This window comes from Sinohyriopsis cumingii, unplaced genomic scaffold, assembly GCF_028554795.1.
Source record: "Sinohyriopsis cumingii isolate HCF-2022 unplaced genomic scaffold, ASM2855479v2 utg000426l, whole genome shotgun sequence".
Taxonomy (NCBI): domain Eukaryota; kingdom Metazoa; phylum Mollusca; class Bivalvia; order Unionida; family Unionidae; genus Sinohyriopsis; species Sinohyriopsis cumingii.
Genome location: NW_028315897.1, coordinates 9,512,501 through 9,528,464, shown reverse-complemented (window position 1 = coordinate 9,528,464; position 15,964 = coordinate 9,512,501). Strand labels below are relative to the sequence as shown.

Genomic DNA, 15,964 nt, shown 5'->3' with positions numbered 1-15,964 from the left:
ACGTCTAGCATCTGAGAGTTGTACACCAGAAACAATCCATCCGAACTTAGCTTGTATATGTTATTATTGCTCCTTTTCATATTTAATATCCTTATCCCATATAATATCTCCAGGTTTCAAAACAGTATCATTGTGAAACCCGAATAATTTTCTTGTGAGTTTCTAATTTCAAACATAGCAATATATTTATGGTTTTCAATATTATTGTAGTATGTGTCTGTACATGAGTAATCGAGAATATAGTTTAGGGCAAGTAATGATATTAAGATACATGTATAATTCAACAAATGTGATGAGAGATATTGGATTTGAATTGTATGGATATGATCATTGATTTCTTTTTTCAGTGAATTGCATCCATTGCTCATTAATCAGCTAACACATTTGATGTATGTAGGTCCTCGTGTGGAAGAACAAGAACCTGGGCTGTGTCATCCACAAGCAATAATAGAGACATGTCATCAGCAAATGTTTTAATCTCAAGTGATTTTCAATTACATTCTAGTAAAGAGTACATACAAGTGGTTAAAGCATGGAATTTTGCGGCACATGAACGCTGATATGCGTTGATAATCTGTAGTTCTAATGTCGAATGACTTTTTTATGAATTAAACTGAAATAATAATAAATAATCTGCTATGCCAAAATACTTAATAATAAAAAGAAATGCATTATTATAAACAGGTAAGTGAACATTTAGTTCACACTTCCAAATGATAAATATAAGAACAGAGATTTTCTGAGTAATGAATAAGTGTTCCCAAGTAATATTACCATTATATCCACAATTTTGGAAAATAATACAAGACATGCAGTTGTAATATTAAGAGTTATATTACTATATTACTATTATTGTCTCAAAAAATAGCATTCATGTAATGTGATTTCAATATGCTTGATGAAAGAGCATGAATTCTTTACAAGATATGAAACGGCTCTAATTATCGTACGTCTTAATAATGATACAGCACTAATTGTATGTTTCCTTTCTTTTCAGTATGAGGTAAGTGCTCACATTCATAATGAACATGATCTTATATAAGTAAATGTATCTGATCATTTAGGGATATTGCTTTACACAGGATCAAAAAGTTGATGTTTGTGGAAGCTTGACGCGAATCAATAGGCTAAATTTGCCCCGAGAAAATATTATTTATTTATTTAGTTCTAACTGGTGTGTTGTCTCTGCAATTTTATGTAATCCTATATCATTGCACATTGGTAGAGTGAAAATAAGCCACAATACCAATGTCACATTTCTTAACATCAGTACAAAAGTACTAGTATACAGTCCGTTGTAATGTTTAGTTTAGTTATGCCGTTAACTTTATAAATTGTATCATCCTGAAATTTGGTGCGGATTATTAAAGAAGCCATGATTTTTGCACACAAAAATATTGTCTACACGAATCCTAATGGATTTCCAAAAATAAACTTTTGTTTGTAAAAGGAGCCATTTTAAAATGTGAAGAATTTCACCAGCCATGTAGAAGTATATCCATGCTGGGAGACACAAAGCAAGAAATTAAGGGAATGACTGGAATACATGTATAGCGTGTATTTGGCTAGAAATATTAAATTTGAATCGTTTATTATATAAAATAATTAATATCACTTTATTATCAAATGTCCTTACCGGCATATACATTATTTTAAATGTGGTAAACAGTTTTTAAACAGTTTTAGTATGATAACGGATGCTGTAAATTATATTTTGACTGGTGCAGAGGTTAAGTGCACTTGTACAAAAACATCAAAGAAATCTATTAAAAAATGCTAACTTTATGTAGATGTAGCTTATTGTAATACGATTTTTCTCTAATCAATAATACCTGGCATCAATATATGCTTGTATCCATGGGCCGTAAGAAGTATGCAACAAGAGTGTACTGGTTGTTTTTTTTCTACTTATTATGTTTCTACCTTGTATAAAATGCCTAGTGCCTGGGTCACATATTACATTCCACCCACACAAAGATTCTAAACTTTTAATTCCTATCTAAAGCAGTCTGTTTTCTCTTGTTTTTCAATTCCAATCGAGTTATTTTCTATATTTCCAAAAACCCTTTTATTTGGGATATTTTAACACCATAAAAACAACTTGTTTTTGCATGTGGTCGAAATTAATTGTTATTTGTAATGCTCTTACCTAGTTGTGAAGTAAACTGATGCGTAGTCCAGGGACGGATCTCAGAAAGTTGTACTGTCCTTTATGTCCACTCATTTTTCCTCTATGCAGCAAGGACTGAAATGGGAAATTACATAATTACTTTTTACATTTTAATTTCCAAATTATTTTCATTCGATTACCCATTAATGAGTTTGGCTCAATAAACTCCATAGTAAATTGGGTGGTTTTAGATGATAATTGCCGCACGTCATTTGCTAGACCATGAGGAGAAACTCTTATCTAAGTGCGTTTTCAGGGTCGATATTGAATGATATCTGGAATACGATTCCGACTTGTACCAACTCCGGTACTGTGGCTAGAAGCAGTATCATTTCGGATTGTCGACCTTAATGGTACTCATGGAATGTACTTTACTACATAGTTTGTTTCAGCATATTAAGAACTTTTTGCATATAAAGTACCTTTTTGACCAGTATCATTGCTTGTTTCTGAATAATGTGCCTTTTCGCAACATTAATTAATTTAACAGCAGAATTCAGTATTATTCATTAATGAGGTCTTTACAAATATGTCCTTAGAAAAGAGAAGACAATGGATGGGGTTCTTTGAAAATGGTGGGGTCGGAGAAACATATTTGAATTGTCTTCGTTTAATTAATGTCCTTCATATGCGGAGACATATAATTTAGCCAAACCTGGATTTTATATTAGTCCACTTTAAATTAGGAGTTAAGCATCATCGTCATACACGTCCGTATAGTCTCAAAATTATCTGAATAATGAACAAGTGTTCCCCATTACAATCACCAGGACCGCAGTAATGTCGGAGATTGATACAATAGATGAATTGTTATAATGAAAGTTGTGTAATCAATATTGTCTTAACACATCGCATTCGTATAATGTGATTTCGTTATGAGAAATGAAAGATCTTGAAATTTCGGTACAGCACGAGAAACCCAATTTTACGACAGTGCGACTGAATAATGATACAGAACTAATTGTATTAATTTTTTTCCTTTCAGTCTTCGGTAAGTTTTTACATCTATGCTGAACATGCATCTTGAAGTTACGTAAGTAAATGTATGAGATCAGTTTGCGGTTATAACAACAGGCTTAATATTATTGGGAAATATTATTTTTGTGTTGTAAATGGTGAGTTATCCTAGCAGTATACGTATACCGTTAGGTATTTCAGAGAGCGTGTGACATCTTTTAATCTGGTGGTGTAACCTTGTGTGACAATACTAATATTTCATTCCTTACATTCTCTTATTTCAAATGGGTACAACATTACTTGATAGCAATCCGTGGAGTACAGTATTGTAGTTTCATATACCAAATTGCATCAGCTTTATAAAGTGTAGCCTGCAGTTTGGCGCTGACTATTAAAAAGGTGGTGATTCTTGGATGTTAATATCTTGTATACTTATAGATTAATTAATGCCAACAAAGGAACATTTCTTTCTAGAATGAGATTTTTTAGGTTAATTGAGATCAATTATACCAAGCATAAAATAAATCAACGTAAGCTGCTGATTGCAGAAAATGACTGGAACAGTCATATGCGTTGCATTTGTCAGGACATAATAAACTCGAATGGTGCATTTAGGATTATAACTGATAGGACAAAGTATCCCTGCCAGCAGGCCAAACCTATATTTTATGGAAAATACGCAGAAAAATGACGCTAAAGATTACATTTTCACGTATGCCGATGTCACGTGAACTTGCGTAAAATCAATGCAGAAGGCCATTTAATAATGCTTTTGGGGGTCATATTTATGATCAATATTACCAGGTTTGTATAAATTCATACAAAAGATAAAACGTCGACGAAATGGATGGAACAAGGACTTCATATTTGCATTTTACTTGGTTATATTTTCCAAAATGGTATGACATGTCATTTGCCGTGTCACACACTGTGCATTATCCCACCCACCCACCCCCCATAATACTAAACCCTTATGGTAATGTCGTTTCATACTTAAGATTTCATTTCATTCAGATTTATCCTCTTATGTTTCTAGTGGCAATATAAAACGTGTTGAGGAATACAATCTTCTCTGCAACAATCAGATGTCTTAGCACTTTTCACAGCACTATTTTTGCATGTATGCACCCCACTTGCATAATGATTTTATAAGCTTGATATCTGGAAGTTAGTTTTGCCTGTTTTTATTCGTGTTATCTCTCTCTCACACACACCTGCCTTTTTAAATTCCTTCAATATATCATCGATAGACCATAGAGACTAAAATTGGGCATATAATTACTTTCTTCATCGGATTCAATTCCAATTCTCTAAAGAATACAAGTTTACGTCTTATACTCCTTAACCTCGGTAGCTGGTCATTTGGTTGTTTTTGTAACGACTAATCCCGCACGATATCGGCTACATTATGCCCACGGACTCGGATCTAATTATATTTTCGATGCTGGCCTCGAATGTATCGCGAACTTTCGAATACGACGTTCAAAAACCACAGGTAGTGCGGCTAGATTCAGTTTTTTTTATTTCTTAGCTCGAAGTTTTGTTAGCGCTCTAATTTGGCTGAGTAGTTCATTGCATATTTTGCCCATGCATAGTAGCACGACTCGTCTTCATTTGGTGCCTTTACATATATAAAAATAGCCCGCCTATAATTATCACCACGTTTTGCTTCTAAGTTGTTGTTGTTATAGGTTTAACGCCATTTTTCAGCACAAGATTAGCTATACATGGCGTACAGTATAAAGGGTGGATGACGAACCCTGGAAAACCTGGAAAGAACCAACGAGCCACATTAAGCTACTGGCAAGCTTTCTGACATACCCACATTGGACGAGCCCAAGACTCGAACCCACACAGAGGTGAGATAGCATCGATCCGTAACGGTGACCATCCGGCCACTCGGGGCTTAAGGTTTTCAGCAAATGTATTGATACGACAGCGGAGTTATGTGATTATTGTAGTGATTTATCTATAGTATCTTATAGAATTCAGCCTCAATAATAGAAATGAAAGGATCAATTAATTCGAAGGGTTTGGGTTTGGGAATTTATATACATATTGTTTATTTGAGCACACTCGTGCACTGAATGATCAGTTAGTCAACTCTAGAACTGGAGCTTAGTCCCATAGTACTACATACCTGTACAATCCGAGCGGTTTTGCTTTATTCTATTTATAAAGTCATCAAGTTTATTTATGCCTATTCCTGTTGGCCTGACCTTGCTAATGTTTAGCATGTCTATTGATATTGCGTAAAGAAAGAAACCGGTAAATCCGATTTTTGATGTTCATTCTACGTGTGAATGTGGCTAATAAGGACACATCACAATGTAGGCATGTTTGCCTCATGCCTATCCGCATACATGATACATTAAAATAATGCATTGCAAAATTGCTTGAATACAATTGTGCATAATTATATCTACTTACTGCTGGTTTATTATTTGAAAATGCAATCTGATTAAAATCAGACAATCAACTGTCTTGGGTGAAGTTCTGACAGTGACCGCTTTGGGGTCATGTCCTGGTGACCTTTGAATTAGACAATGGGAAGGCAGCTTTCAGACATTTTAAAAAGTCTAGCTAATATGCACATACAGAACTGCACAGTCTCCCAATATATATATATATATATATATATATATATATATATATATATATATATATATATATATATATATATATATATATATATATATAATTTTATCTGAATGGCTGATAACATTAGCGACTATGATAATAACATAGATCACCAGAACATGACTTTAAATAGCGAGTGCTTATGAGACCTCAACTGCAATGACTAGACTATAAGACACCGATTTGCCAAGATAGACATGGTGTATTTGAAATATCGAGTGCCCATAAGCGCAACGACTATACAAGAAGACACCGATTAGCCAATATAGGCATGGTGTAATAAAATATATCGAGTGCCCATAAGCACAAATACTAGACTAGAATACACCGATTAGCCAAGATAGGCATGGTGTACTATAAATATTGAGAGCCCATAAGCACATCGCCTAGACTAGAAGACACCAACATCCCAAGATAGTCATGGTGTACTTTAAAACTTGAGTACTCGTGAGACCTCAGCTGCAATGACTAGAATAGAAGACACCGATTTGCCAAGATAGACATTGTGTGCTTGACATATCGAGTGCCCATAATCCCAACGACTAGCTAGAAAACACCAATTTGCCAACATAGCCATGGTGTACTTGAAATATCGAGTGCCTGTAAGCACAACGACTAGACTAGAAGACACCGATTAGCCAAGATAGACATGGTTTACTTGAAATATCGAATGCTACAAGGTGTCTACATATTCATCTTTCCAATGGAAGTGTTACTTAAAATAGCAGTATACGAGAATTCGACTGCAAAAACCGCCAACCTGATAGCATCCTGAATCTGCGTGAATTATCAACAATCGCATGCATCATCAGAGCGGTGAATCATCGCGGCATGTTTTTTTTTCCACATTGATTCATTTTGTTATGGCAGCTAAATCAGTACTGTTCAAGTCATAATCTACATCCTTTATTCCATGCCTGCCCTTAAGACCAAGAAGAATATCGATGACATTGTCATTTTTTCTGTAGACCCCCTGTACGAGAGAAATCAACGTATATACACCTAATTTTAAGATATCCCGGATGTGGTTCCGGCGGCTTCTAAGAAAGTTGCTTTTGCATCCACATTAGCCGGAGCTGCCGACAATGCTGGAATCACCGAAGGAAATATAAATGCTTAACCGGTTTCTTTGATTTTGCTACATCTTTGATTTGGAGAGCATGAGTGCTAATGCAGTGTTCTTTGTTTTAGCCGTCTTGAGTTGATCACTTTTGCCTTTTAGTCAACCACACCGGGATGTCTCAGGTCAGGTTTATCGGTGAATATTTTAATGTGATCGTGCACTCGTTTCTTATTGCATTCTATAAATTTCGTTGCATGACATTACTTTTATCTGTAGTATTCAAAGATAGGTACTAGCCCGTTCATCATGCGCATCATGGAAATCTTCAATTTGTTCATGATTGAGCACGCAGGACGTGTATAAGCCCATATTGTAATTGTTTAGCAACCGCTTACAAATCAATGCGGTCGCAATGAATTAATGTAAGTTGAAACGGGTGGGAATAAATGTCACGACTGTATACAGACAATCCAGGAGTTCAGCATAATATTGCTGACTTGCTGTCACGCAACAAATGATTAATCTTTGTTAAGGCAAACATTGTGATGTGCTGGCACCGAATGCAGTCTGTCAACTACTTACTTCATATGTTATCACCCGCGTTAATTCTTGTAGTTTTTTGTTTCTCTTCTGAAATATCCACTTAGCACAATAGACATGAGCTCAGCTTTGAACCTTTTCTAGTAACTTTCTGTTACATAATCTCACCAATTCCTAAACAAATTATGGCATATTATAAATCTCTTCTTTTTCCTTGATCTAATTAGCGGCCATGTTTGTTAGATATTTGGCTAATTGTTGAAGATGATATATTTTTATAGTTTCTCTGTTATTTATTCAATATATATGAAATTAATAGCAATTGTACATGGACACTCTTCTTTTTTCATCATTGCAATAAAAGTTCCCGTGGGTTCACGTGAATTGATCGGCGTTGCAAATCTTTCTTGGAACACCGTTGCGAGCTCTTCCCGTACTTGATGTTACTACCTCAATATATCTTTAAGCCATCCATGGAGATCTAAGTGCCGCATATAATGTTCGCTTCTTGGCAGGCGCTCGCGGCGTCCATCAACCAACCAAGCCATGCATTCTTTGTCGGGTTGCTTGAACGTTAGAAATGACATTATTGCGTGCGTCACGTTCCTGTAAAACGCATCCCGGTGAGGCACGCTTGTGTCCAGACCACCCCGATATTTTGCCAAATGGAACTTGAAGTTCCACTGAAGCCAATTGTAAGGAAAACATATCGATCCATGGTGACCCACGCAAAAATATTTCGAAACTTATGATATGAGTGGTCAAGGTCACACCATGTCTATTTCATCCTTGGGAGCACATACACGTCAACACCACGAAATAACACCAGCATATTTTATATCCTGTATAACATTTGTCACCTGAGTGGATCACTTGAACCTTTTTCTTGGCGAGGTCGCGGAAAACTGTCGCTAGTTTACAGGGAAGGAAAGCTCGACGGTGATATCTGACACGTTGATAAAACCTCTCAATACACCGTTTTTTAAATATCCTGCTTCAAAATATCTCTATGGATAAAATTACAGTGGGGCTGGGTAATCATTAAACATACGGATTTGCGATGACCGACCAAAGCCAGGGAGGAACCTATAAACCGCCTCGATGCTGCATGTTACATTTAAAACAGGCAGTGGATCTCTTCAATGTATTTACCCAAAATGAGGGTCAAACTATATATATATTCAGGCGATGAACTTGTAACATGTATTTATAAGCACCAGGCATCCGACTTAAAAAGTTATCTAAATAATATAAGTGCAATATCATTCTAATGAGGTCATGTAATATTGATTCGGCAACTACTTACACCTAGCGATCGTTCCAGTGACCTAGTGGTTAGAGCGTCCGCCACTGATGCGGGAGGTCGTGGGTTCGATTCCCGGCCGAGTCATGCCAAAGACTTACAAAAATGATACTGGTCGGCCTGGTGTCAGGATAATGTGACTGGGTGGGACATTATGCAACATGTCTGCAGCATGATGCCCCAATGCTAGACACCACTATAAACTGTCACACTGCGAGTTTATAATGCGTATAAACCTATAAATTTCTTGTAAGATTAGGATACATGTAATATGGTTTTGCTCATAAATACGTCCATGCCGTATCCGATATCAGTATACAACAGCTATATAACAACTACAAATTAGATGACTCACTTCTTGCACATGTAACGGAACGTACCATATGATGCCATCGAGAATCTGGTGGGTTAAATGCTTATGATTATAGCTTTCCATAGCTGATAAATACAATATAGAATGTAGTTATATATAATGTACATCTCGTCAATAAATATTGTGCCCCAACATCGATGCAAAAATAATATATTTCCCTTGTATCGATCGAAACGAATGCAATCTATTTCAGACTTCACCCGATAATAAAATGTATTTCATATAATTACATAGAAAGGTGTTTATATGCTGTAAATAAACACTTGCAGATTGCACACATCATAGGAGTTTTTGACAACATATTTTGCATTTGTCAAAACTGTTTCTTGTAAAATTTTAATTTTCCAGACCTGTCTTTTTCTGTGAAGTATTATTTTTTTTAGAGAAATGGCGAATATCAACTTCGACATTGTTACATTGTTTGTTCCCGTGCTATTAATGTGTGACTTTACATATGTTACTAACCTTTTAATATTACTCTTGTTATATTCCTTTCAGGACGCAGAACTCAAAGAATCAGTAAGTACTAATATACCTGAAACTATTAGCCTACTCTGAGTGAATAATCAAACATTATGTACTTATGAGAATGAGTAAATGACATATATTGGTATGAATTCAATCATATCATATATTGTAATTTTATATGTTTTTTATGTTTGAAATAAAAAGTAATCTTGCAATCATTCGTGTATAATGGGTAAGCCGTGTTAGGTTGAGATCCACGATTTCCTGTTACGTATAAATGTCAATCAAACAAAAATTGCTAAAAGAAATGCAAAATAAATTAAGAATGATATAATACAGTTTTGTTATCATACACACACGCACACACACAAACACAAAATATAGATATAATTTTGCGTTTCATAGCTGATATACAGCTTGTGTGAGGATAAAACAACTAAAATATTTTATTTGCTAATATTACTAGAAACATTAAACATGATCATCGCTATAGCAAAATACTACAATTATCAAGAGAAATTATGAATATTTGCTATTGCTTGCCAATGGCAAAAAAATGCGCGAAATAAATTTTAGGGCAAATATTTTGATATTTTGGCATACATATTAAAACAAATCCTATTTTGGATGTTGTTGTTTTTGTTGTGAGTATATGACCATTTATAGCACATGTGTTTTTGTTTAGATAAACGTGAAATCCTTTTTAACTTTGCATGTTTGCTTGTACGTTGCCAAAATGATAAATTTATTCAGAACATATCATTTTGAATATAATAATCTCTTTGGATTTACCGTACACAGTCCATTTCCTGTGTTAGGATTAAACTGCCATGTGACATCTCCGAACTGACTGTAAACTTTGTATTCACCTGGAATGTGAAATGACTGAGGATTTGATATAAGTGACATGGACTATTTAAACCCTTATCAAACAATTCTCACCAGTATCCAAGCATTAAAACATTTATGTTGATAGTCAATAACATTTTACGTATTTCATTTGAACAGGCCAGTGAAAGTTGTAGATTTTTTCAGTATCGATAGCGACGTGTGATTGATGTGCTCAAGGTCTCGTTGTTTGCAAAAGTATCTTCCATAAAATTTCTTGATCATACAGGTAGAAATTCTACTTCCCAAAGGAACTGTTATCTTGTTTTGATAGTCTCTTTCTAATAAACCAAAAATATTGCCCTATTTTTAATTTCTTTACAACCGCAATCCTGGCATCGGCCTGTTAAATGATGAACTATAATTTGCAATGATTATTTAGGCAAAGCACAGATAATATATTCAACACGAGAGTTCAACAACATAGTGATAGCTTGTATTGATGCGTTAAGGACTTAGTATTACTCCACGAAAGAATATAATTAAGACCACAAATAGCAGAATGGATCATGGGTCACCATTTTATTCATCCGTGTATGAAGCAAAAGCATTGTCATAATCTTTTGTATATTATGCATGTTTTCGCTGATTCATATTGACTATTGCTTGCTTTCAGGTCTATGACGTAATGGAAAGTTTCATAAATTTAACGCACATACAATCTCTAATAATCTGCATTAAAATCGTTTTCAAATTGATTTAAACAGACATATCTTTTTTCCCCTGGATTAGCCTCTTTCGTTACAAGAATATTCAAAGATAATAAGCAGTCTATCAATGATAGAAAACCAAGCTGATGTGTAGCTTCTCTCGTTGTTTTCATTTGTGTGGGCCATTATATGAGCCTTTCTTGAATAACCGTGTGTATAGTTTGATACGTTTGATAATGCGATTTCTCTGTGGTTATTGAAATCTTTCAAATTTCCTGTGGACTGTAGTAACTTTATACGCCCCAATTTATTGGAAACCAACCATAATTCATTCTGCAGTACTATCATATACAGAAGGCAATTATTGTGGTCACTCATAATTAGTAAAAACGTTTGTCCAATGGATTTGTAATTCGATAGGACATTCTGGTAAAAGAAACGAGTAGAAATTATATGACCTTAGAAATTATTTTACAAAGTAAAAAGATCTTAGCAGCTACTAGGTAATAATGTTAGTGACTACATAATATTACTTAGTATTAATTTCAATAACAACGTTTACACAAACCTAACTAAGTCAGTGTGAGCAAATAAATCGAAGTGTATCCATGTGTTCATGTGAATTGTAAGTATCTCCCAGTTTAGGAATGAAAAGTGTTTGTATTTGTCCAGGAATAGTTAAATGTGTAGATTATACTAGTATGTTATTAAAGCAAATTGCAAAGTATATCACGGGCAAAGCTATAAATGGGAACACTGTGATACAGCATACGAGAACGACATAATTCTGCAAGAAATCGGAGCTCAGCTGGTAGAATGTCTGACTCGTAATCCAATAGCCGCTGTTTCGATAAGCGAGCTAGCTAGCCACGGTCGGCTACCTCATTGTGTCTTTATTTGGGCATTGTGCACTTAGCTCCCATGCTAATAGGAAGAAAAATCTTCCGTAGAAATTAAAGTTAGATTGTTAAACATCAAACCTTGCTTCTGAACAATAACGAAACATTTCGCTATATACATTTACCAAACTTCGTATATAGCTAGGACGAATATTAAGTACGATATAATACTCGAGTGTAAGGTATTAAACCCATTGATGATCATTGTGATTTAAAATACAAAAATGGTTTCCATACGGCATAAGTAACATGTAGTTGTTCAGACTCAAAAGCTAACAATGTTTGGATACAATGGATAATGGACTAAGTTAGTGTGAATGAAAATATGAAAATAGTTTCCTCCGCACCATACCATTCTTTTATACATGACGTACATGAAGCGAAGATTACAGGTTGCATACAATTTTGTCCGGAAGGAAGCCTATCGAATTGGACTTTAGAGGTCAAAGGCCATAGTCACTGCCACTAAAAGAAGCAAAACGGAGAAATGTCAAAGGCACTGCTAATGAACGAAGACTAGCTTCTTCAGATAAGATTCGGCAACCTACATGCAAAAGTGTTAAACATTGCCTGAGGCATGTTGTTCCATTATCGGTACAAACGATATTTTAGTCTAACGATTCGTTTCCCTTACTATGCTTTAAATCGCACTATATTATGTTATGGTTGTTTGGGGGAAATATTTGCTTTACTATCATTGTGACAAATGTATGATTTATCTGCATAAGCTTTCAATACGTGCCGACAGGTCTTTATCTGATTTGGTTGCAAGTGGGAAACAAGACTTACCTGTAAATTCATATTTGTCTTGAGTTTTACTGCACCGTGGTATCTGACATGTTATAGGAGATGGCATGCTCTGGCATTAGAACGCTTAAAATGCAGACATAGCGCCAATAAATCACTTGGTTTGCTTGCTTATTGCAACGCTTGGACAATTGTTCAGATTGGAGGCGATTTATGAGTTAATGTACACATTTGACAAAGAACTGTGATACATGGTGTAAAAACAAACAGTTTCTCAAGATAGAGAAGCATAACAAAGAGTTATTTTGACACATCATATATCTAATAGCCTTATATTGGAATGTCTATCAACAACAATATATTTAACGTAATTAAAAGTAATAGAGTTCTAAGTATATGCCATTGCGAGACACCATCCGTGATATGTGGATGATCTAATATGCGTATTCCTTAAATTGGTTCCTTGACAACTTAAAAAGTTGCGAGTTAAATATTTTCTGTCAAAAATAAGATTTATTGTCGAAGAGAAAATTACTGATAATATCCCAAAAGGGACGAACAAAATAGTGTTAATGCTTTTGAAATAGTGAAGATATCTTAGGTTTAACGTGTTTTTTTTCTGTGAAAACACATTGCTACCTGTAATGTCGAACGCTAATATGATATTGGTATACACGATGATGGCCATTTTAATATGTTATTAGTTTGTTATCAATATTTTCTGCAAACATCTACTTTATGTAATTTGAGTTTTGTGATGAAAGAGCTGTATGCTTCATCAGAACATTTCTACATACTCTTTGCAATAATTGTACTTATTTCTTAATTTCAGATGGTAAGTACCTATATTTTTCGACGAGCACTCATCCTGATATAAAGCAGGTAAATATACCTGATCATCACAGGTATTTTGCCAACATTGGAACATAAAGGTGAAGTTTTGGGTTAAGAACCACGTAGAGTCAGTTTCTTCCAATAAGCTGATAAGATGAAAACAATGAAATATATGCACATGCGATGTTGTTTTGTAACATTTGTCATATTATAATATGCACAAATATGTATGTGGAACCAATTTCATATGCGTATAAATAAAACCTAAAGGTTATATGATAAAAAAGGAACCCCATCAATAATTTTGCATCATGATATGTATATTTAGAATCAATATCCACAAAGTAGATTTGGAAGCATTTGGTAGTGGAGAAGCTACTTATTTAACGTTCTTTAAGTCTTGTAAGGCATCATTGCACTTAAACTAAAGTCATCATTTTACAAATTCAGGCATAATTATTAAAACTCATGTGTATAGTAAACTCATACTTTACAAATTCACTACATACATACAAATATCTATGTTTCTTAAATCCATTGGATAAAAGATGGTGACTCTAGCATAAATGATATATTATCTATGTAATTGCAGGTAATCCAATGTTATTACAAATTTGACAAATATTTTCACACCTTTTAATGTCGTAGATTAATAACGAGTAGCAAGTCTAGTACTGCAAACTTTTCATTCTCTTTTAACAAATAGGCACAACAATAAAAAACAAGACAACAGGCCGTGACATGCAGAGCTGTATTTTTCATTGCATAATTATGTTGTCAACTTCTGGATTATGGCCCGTTGTTGAACGATGTTCAGTAAATAAGATAACATCCCTTTTCAACTGAAACACAGTGAACGATATTTATAGTGCATGCCCAAGATTTACCGAATGTTTCAGTTTAGATAAAATTCTATCGCGCATGGGTAATGTTGTTTTCTACATAATTACGACAAAAATTAATGTAATCTAAAATAAAATGGAAAGTTAATGACATTTTAGATAAGTGTCCATTTGAGAGCGCACATAGTTTGAATATAGCTTTGACCTTGACCTGTACAAGGATTCACGTTGCCTTACAATTCGTTCATTTTATGAACTATCAAACGATATTGCACGCATTCCATGGCAGTAAATGGACGATCATCCTGTTCAAATATGGCTCATTTAAATTATTTTAATTATATAGCAATGGTTTGCAATCACACACACACCTCCGGTAAAAATAATGTAATCGGACCAACATGATTAGTATGATTTAATGTTACTCATACTGGAAATACCTCTGGTAATAAGAATGTAATCTGACCAAACTGATCAGTATGACTCAAAGTTATTATTACAGAAATCACCTCTGGTAATAAGAAACTAATCGGACCAAAATGATCAGCATGACTCAAAGTCCTTATTAGTGGAAACACCTCTGGTAATAAGAATGTATTCGGACCAAAATGATTAGTATGACTCCATGTAATTATTACAGAAATCACCTCTGGTAATAAGAATGTAATCGGAAAAGAATGATTAGCATGACTCAAAGTTCTTATCACTGGAAACACCTCTGGTAATAAGAATGCATAAAGACACAAATTATCAGTCTGACTCAAACTTCTTATTACTGGAAACACCTCTGCAAATAAAGATGTAATAAGACTAAACTGAGCAGTTCGTGTTGTAGGAATCACAACTGTATGAAGAATGCAATCGGACCGACCTAAGCAGTGTGACTCAAAGTTAGTATTGTACGAATCGTCGGTGCTAATAAAAGTACAATCTGACCACGCTGAGTAGTGTGATTCAAAGATCGTATCAAACTAATCACTTCGTTAAGAATAATGAAATCGGGTCAAACTCATCAATATAACTCTGACTTCGTGTTACACGAATCATGAAGCATATGATAAATCTTAATCTATCTAGCAATCCTTTCATCTATCCATTTAATAATTCACCCACCCATTATGTCATATACATCCATCCATCCATCCATCCATACATGCATACATACATATACAGACATACAGACAAATATATATACATATATCCATACATTCATACATCCATACATACATACATGCATGCATGCATGCATGCATCCATGCATGCATGCATGCATGCATACATACATACATACATACATACATACATACATACATACATACATGCATGCATGCATGCATGCATGCATATATACAAAACACACACATTGATATATATATATATATATATATATATATATATATATATATATATATATATATATGCCTGCCTCCCTACCTGCGTATCTACCTGCCTGCATGCCTGCCTCCCTGCCTACCTACCTACCTATCTACTAACATACATACATACATACATACATACATACATACATACATACATACATACATGCATACATACATACATACATACATACACACATGCAGCATACATACA

General features: G+C 34.5%; 1 long non-coding RNA gene across 1 annotated transcript in view; it reads left to right on the top strand.

The window, feature by feature from the left end:
* Window positions 1-15,964, top strand: part of LOC149774158 (uncharacterized) — a 20,872-nt gene continuing 4,908 nt past the window's right edge. The window contains exons 1-2 of the long non-coding RNA XR_016417073.1: window positions 1-9,565; window positions 13,531-13,580. This is a non-coding gene — a long non-coding RNA (uncharacterized LOC149774158). The remainder of the gene's footprint in view (window positions 9,566-13,530; window positions 13,581-15,964) is intronic.